Genomic DNA, 6,274 nt, shown 5'->3' with positions numbered 1-6,274 from the left:
TGTTGTGATCTCATAAATAAAAGCTTTGACTACAGGTCGGAATTAATGTGTAAGCACAGAAAAACAAAGAGCTAATTTGCAAGCAAATATCTCTTGAGAAATTAGGGAGTACACGTTATAGTGTATGAAAAGAGTTGTGACTTGGGATAATGGTTAAAAAAATTCCAGGTGGTCTGCGTGGGTCACAATGTGAATATTTCATTTTTTTCTCATTAAATTGTTTTAATAGGTCTCAAAATTCTGTGACAGATTTTTGGTCATGTTGTTTCCATCAAAAAGTACTGATTTTTAAAAGCTAATAACTTAAAACTGCCACACCAAAAAACGGTCCACAAAACATTTTCCTTTCCTTTTGAAGGTTTTATCATTAACCAGTCTTTTACTATTAAACTTAAATGGCCAATTGAGATAAACAGTTCTGAGACCATTCTTCTACCACTGGTTAAGACTGAAGTGGCAGGTGTTAGGGGTAATATTCATTTAGCCTTCTGAGCTTTCTGGGCAGACTTGGTGACCTTGCCAGCCCCGGCAGCCTTCTTGTCCACGGCTTTGATGACACCCACAGCAACTGTCTGCCGCATGTCACGAACAGCAAAACGACCCAGAGGAGGATAGTCAGAGAAGCTCTCCACACACATGGGCTTGCCTGGAACCATATCAACAATGGCAGCATCACCAGACTTCAGGAATTTAGGGCCATCTTCCAGCTTCTTACCAGAATAGCGATCAATCTTCTCTTTCAGCTCAGCAAACTTGAAGGCAATGTGAGCAGTGTGACAATCCAGCACAGGGGCATAGCCAGAACTAATTTGGCCTGGATGGTTCAGGATGATCACCTGAGCTGTGAAGCCAGCTGCTTCCATCGTTCTTGCTATCCCCAGCCACATTGCCTCAGCGAACATCTTTGACTGACACGTTCTTGACGTTGAATCCCACATTGTCCCCAGGAAGAGCTTCACTCAAAGCTTCGTGATGCATTTCAACAGACTTCACTTCAGTGGTGACATTGACAGGAGCAAAGGTAACCACCATGCCAGGCTTGAGAACACCAGTTTCCACTTGGCCCACAGGGACGGTACCAATACCACCAATTTTGTAGACATCCTGAAGAGGCAGGAGCAAAGGCTTGTCAGTGGGACGGGTTGGTGGCAGGATGCAGTCCAAAGCCTCGAGCAAGGTGGTTCCACTGGCACTGCCATCTTTACGTGTGACTTTCCATCCCTTGAACCAAGGCATATTGGCACTTGGCTCCAGCATGTTGTCACCATTCCAACCAGAAATTGGCACAAATGCTACTGTGTCAGGATTGTAGCCAATCTTCTTAATGTAGGTGCTGACTTCCTTAACGATTTCCTCTTATCTCTTCTGGCTGTAGGGTGGCTCAGTGGAATCCATTTTGTTAACATCAACAATGAGCTGTTTCACACCCAGTGTGTAAGCCAGAAGGGCATGCTCACAGATCTGCCCATTCTTGGAGATACCAGCTTCAAATTCACCCACGCCAGCAGCAACAATGAGGACAGCACAACAGCCTGAGATGTGCTTGCAATCATGTTCTTGATGAAGTCTCTGTGTCCTGGGGCATCAATGATGGTCACGTAATACTTGCTGGTCTCAAATTTCCACAGGGAGATGTCAATGGTCATACCGCGTTCCTGCTCAGCCTTCAGTTTATCCAAGACCCAGGGCATTCTTGAAGGAGCCCTTTCCCATCTCGGCAGCCTCCTTCTTGAACTTCTTAATGGTTCTCTTGTCGATGCCACCGCATTTGTAGATCAGATGTCCGGTGGTGGTGGACTTGCCAGAGTCGACGTGTCCAATGACGACAATGTTGATGTGGGTCTTTTCCTTTCCCATTTTGGCTTCGACTTAGGGGTGGCTTTGGCGGCAACTGCGTTCTGTCGGCCAACGCCTTTGCGAAAAAGTGAATATTTCATTTTAACATTTCAATTTTTTCTTTCCAGGTTAAAAAAAAGTCTGTTGTTGTTCTTGCAAAGTGCCAGAAAATTTGTTCATCTAAAATAATTGATTCTGCAACTACGTAATGCAAAACAAAATGTGTATGATCTGTATGAAAATATTTCTTGTTTACAAAATATAGACATAAACAGGGTAGTTGAATTTTAGAGATAGTGATGGGAAAAGCATTCTTGAATTATCTGTATGTATGCCTGATTTTACCAATTTTTTTTCTCATGTAGACATAGTACTTTTAAACTGAGGTACAAACCTCAGTTTAAGTCAAGGTTTTCTAAATATTCTTTGCTGTTGCTATGGGAAGAGTGAAACTTTCATGTGTTTTCTACCTGGGTACAATGGTAATCTACATTGGAAAATCTGAATTCACAAGAGAAGGTGAAAATAAGTGGTTAGAAATGATGAGTAGGATGAAATATGTTTGGCCTCTCTAGGTTCTCTTTTTACCTTCTTTCAAGATGGACCTTATATCTCAGTCCACAATAGAGTGCTATAAATCTCACTGAAAACTCAAGACATTTTCTATATGACCAGGGAGGAACTTGAATTCACATCTTTATACACAATTATTTCATACCACATATAAATCTTTTGTTTCTCTTATTGATTTAAGCATGAACTCTGAACTAGGTGCTAGTATGCTTTTAATCCTAAGTACTCATGAGGCTGAGTTCTGAGAAACATAGTTTCAAACTAGCTAAGGAAGTAAAGTCCATAAGACTTTCTCCAACTAGGCATCAAAATCCGAAATGGAACTGTGGCTTAAAGAGAATGCAAGCTTTGAGTGAACAAGAAGGAAGAAAGAAAGAAAAAGAAAGAAAGAAAGAAAGAAAGAAAGAAAGAAAGAAAGAAAGAAAGAAAGAAAGAAAGAAAGAAAGGAAGAAAGGAAGGAAGGAAGGAAGGAAGGAAGGAAGGAAGGAAGGAAGGAAGGAAGGAAGGAAGAGAGAGAGGGAGGGGGAGGGAAAGGAAGGAAGAAAGAAGAAAGGAAGGAAGGAAGGAAAGAAGGAAAGAGAAAGAAAGAAAGAGAGAGAGAGGGAGGGGGAGGGAAAGGAAGGAAGGAAGGAAGAAAGAAGGAAGGAAGGAAGAAAGGAAAGAAGGAAAGAAAGAAAGTGGAAAGAAAGGAAAGAATAAACTCTGAGGCAAAGCTTGTTGTATAATCTAGCTCTTATCTGTCTATGCAGTCGCATCTCAAGTCACATATATCCTTGTTCTTTATTTTCTAGTCCTAATAAAAACTGACATTTCATCTAGATATCTTGTATTCCTAAGTCTCTTCTCTCTTCAGAACCCTTCAAATATCTTTTTCTGTATTTCACTTTTGTCAATACCCACATCAATTGGCTTTAGTCTAGTGAGAGTATTCTCAACTTACTTAGGAAAAAACAGAGATTTGGTTTTATATTTGTTAACAGGTAGCACTGACTATCATCCCCAGAAGAACACACACACACACACACACACACACACACACACACACACACACACAGTGATATCTGATATGAATAGCATAGGTAGACCTTATGAGCAAATGAGTATATGGGATTTTTTAAATAAATAGCAAACGGTTGGTTTCCTTCATACACAAAGATGCCAGCCAGAGCTAACAGTGTTCATTAGTCACTTCTCTTCCCACATGCATAAATAGTGAACTGACCTAATCAGCAGGAACTGCTCTAGATCATTTTCAAGGATTTTGTTGCATTGCACAATTGGTGTGGTAGACAAAGCCATGGTAGAGTTGCTTTTTGATAGGACCTACATAAGGAGAAAGACACAAAAGATGGCTAAAGAAGCTGAGACAATGCTGCTGAAAAATCACCACTGACTTCATACAAAAAAGAATAGTGAAGTGTCCAAGCAATGGAAATTTCACATGAGGGAATAGAGTAGTTATAAGCATACTTACTGGCTTGACCCCCTAATCAAAACTCTGTAAAGTTGTTTTAGAAGTAATACAAAGCCAAAACCAGCTTGGTACTGAAACAAGAAGAGGCCTGAGGACCAATGGAACAGAATAGAAAACCCAGAAATAAGCCCACAAACATATGGCCACCTAATATTTGATAAGGGGCCCCAAACACAGGTTGAAAGAAAACCTCTTTGACAAATGGTGCTGGCAAAATTGGCTACACACATCCAGAAAACTGAAGCTAGATACCCATATATCACCTTGCACCAGAATCAACCACAATGTGAAAATATTACAGGAAGAGGTAGGGGAAACCCTTATCCTACTCAGCATGGGGTAAAACTTAAACTGAGATCCAGAATCACAACAAATCAGACAGTCTAGATACATGAGATATGAACCTGAAGAGCTTCTGCCTGCAGAGGACATAGCCATCAAGATAAATAGAAAGCCTGCGGAATGGGAGAAAACCTTTACTAGCTATATATCAGACAAGGGCTTAATAGAAAAAATATACTTAGAGCTCACAAAATTAAAATAAACCTTCAAAAACACAACAACCCAATTAATAAATGGGCTAAAGACTTAAAGAGAGACTTCTCAGAGGAAGAATAAAGAATGGCCAATAGACACACCAAGTGTTCAACATATTTGGCCATAAAAATGCAAATCAAAACAACACTGAGATTTCACCTCACTCCGGTTACAATGGCCATTATCAGGAAAACTAATGATAATAAATGCTGGTGGAGATGTAGACAAAAGAGAACTCTATTACACTGTTGGTGGGAATGTAAACTTGTTCCACCTCTCTGGAAGGCTGTATAAAGGTCCCTTAAAAGGCTAAACATAGAGCTTCCCTATGACCTAGAAATTTTACTCCTGGACATTTATCCAATGGGCCAAAAACCAGGCCACACTAAAGCACAACCATGTTCATTACAGCATTATTTACCATAGCCAAGATATGTCCCTCAGTGGATGAATAGATCAAGAAAATGTGATACATATATGTATACATATACATACATATATGTATATACACACACACACACACACATATATATATATATATATATATATATATATACACAAACACATATAAATTCTATTCATCCATCAGAAAGAATGACCATTTGGGTGGCAGAACAAAAGGAAAGGTACTAAGTTTACCACATGCATCTTATTATCTATACTGTTTTCCTCACTTACCATATTCTACTTGTACTGTGGGGACCTGAAACTAGAGAAAGATATAATGATGACATTGTTGTGTTATGAATTTATTGCACATGGTTTTAATTTGTTCATGAGTATTGAAATGTTATGAGAAACATGGTAAGACAGGGTGCCCAAAGTAGGAAAATGAGCTTTCTTGGAATATGTATCACTAAACTCAACTTTGATCATTACCACCTTGTTTTTTCAATTTGTGCCAGTCCTTCTACTCAAGGGCTTCTACTCAGGGGATGAGTCCTGTCCCTGAACATGTGTGCTAAAGGAACAAAGGTGATCATTCTGTCACTTAAATCATAGCTCCACTTGTGGCAATTTTGGTGGTAGTTATTTGGAGATAACAGTGTCACAGTCATTTCTAACTAGTTGGGCTTTCAACTGTGATCTTTAGATTTCATAGTTTTTTTTTTTTTTGCCAGTCCTGGGACTTGAACTCAGGGCTTGGGCTCTGTCCTTGAGCTTCTTTTGCTCAAGTCTAACACTCTACCACTTGAGCCACAGTGTCACTTCTGGCCTTTTCTGTTTATGGGGTACTGAGGAATCATTCAATAAACCACATTCAAATGCAAAAAAAAAAAAAAAGAAGAAGAAGTAATCTCCTAGTCAGTAGTAAAGTGACTAGAAATAAAACAGTGTCACTTCCTAGCAACTAGACATTATAACTACAACTACCTGGAGCTCTAGTTTGAGTAGAATAGCCCTCAATATTTCTCATGTGTCATATAGCCCTTCAAAAAAAAACACAACAGTTTATTGTGGGATTACTGAAATTTAGCAATTAGGTAAAACCCATAAAAACATTACATGTTTTCAAAAATTGAATTTTTATTTTTAACTTCATGGTTTATTTCATCAACTGATATATACTTTGGTTTTTATGAGGGTCAGCAAATAAACTCTTCTCATCTTATAAAAACTTACATAATTTATCTCTGCAAAGTAAATAACATTTGCCTTCCTTCCTTCCTTCCTTCCTTCCTTCCTTCCTTCCTTCCTTCCTTCCTTCCTTCCTTCCTTCCTTCCTTCCTTCTTTCCTCCCTCCCTCCCTCCCTCCCTCCCTCCCTCCCTCCCTTCCTTCCTTCCTTCCTTCATTCCTTCCTTTCTTCCTTCCCTCCCTCCTTCTCTACGTCCCCCACTCCTCTCTTTCTCTCT

General features: G+C 39.5%; 1 pseudogene; it reads right to left on the bottom strand.

The window, feature by feature from the left end:
- Positions 1–228: 228 nt before the first annotated feature.
- On the bottom strand, positions 229–1,899 carry LOC125350700 (annotated as a pseudogene).
- Positions 1,900–6,274: the final 4,375 nt, after the last annotated feature.

This window comes from Perognathus longimembris, chromosome 4, assembly GCF_023159225.1.
Source record: "Perognathus longimembris pacificus isolate PPM17 chromosome 4, ASM2315922v1, whole genome shotgun sequence".
Taxonomy (NCBI): Eukaryota; Metazoa; Chordata; class Mammalia; order Rodentia; family Heteromyidae; genus Perognathus; species Perognathus longimembris.
This window is presented reverse-complemented; position numbering and strand designations above follow the sequence as displayed.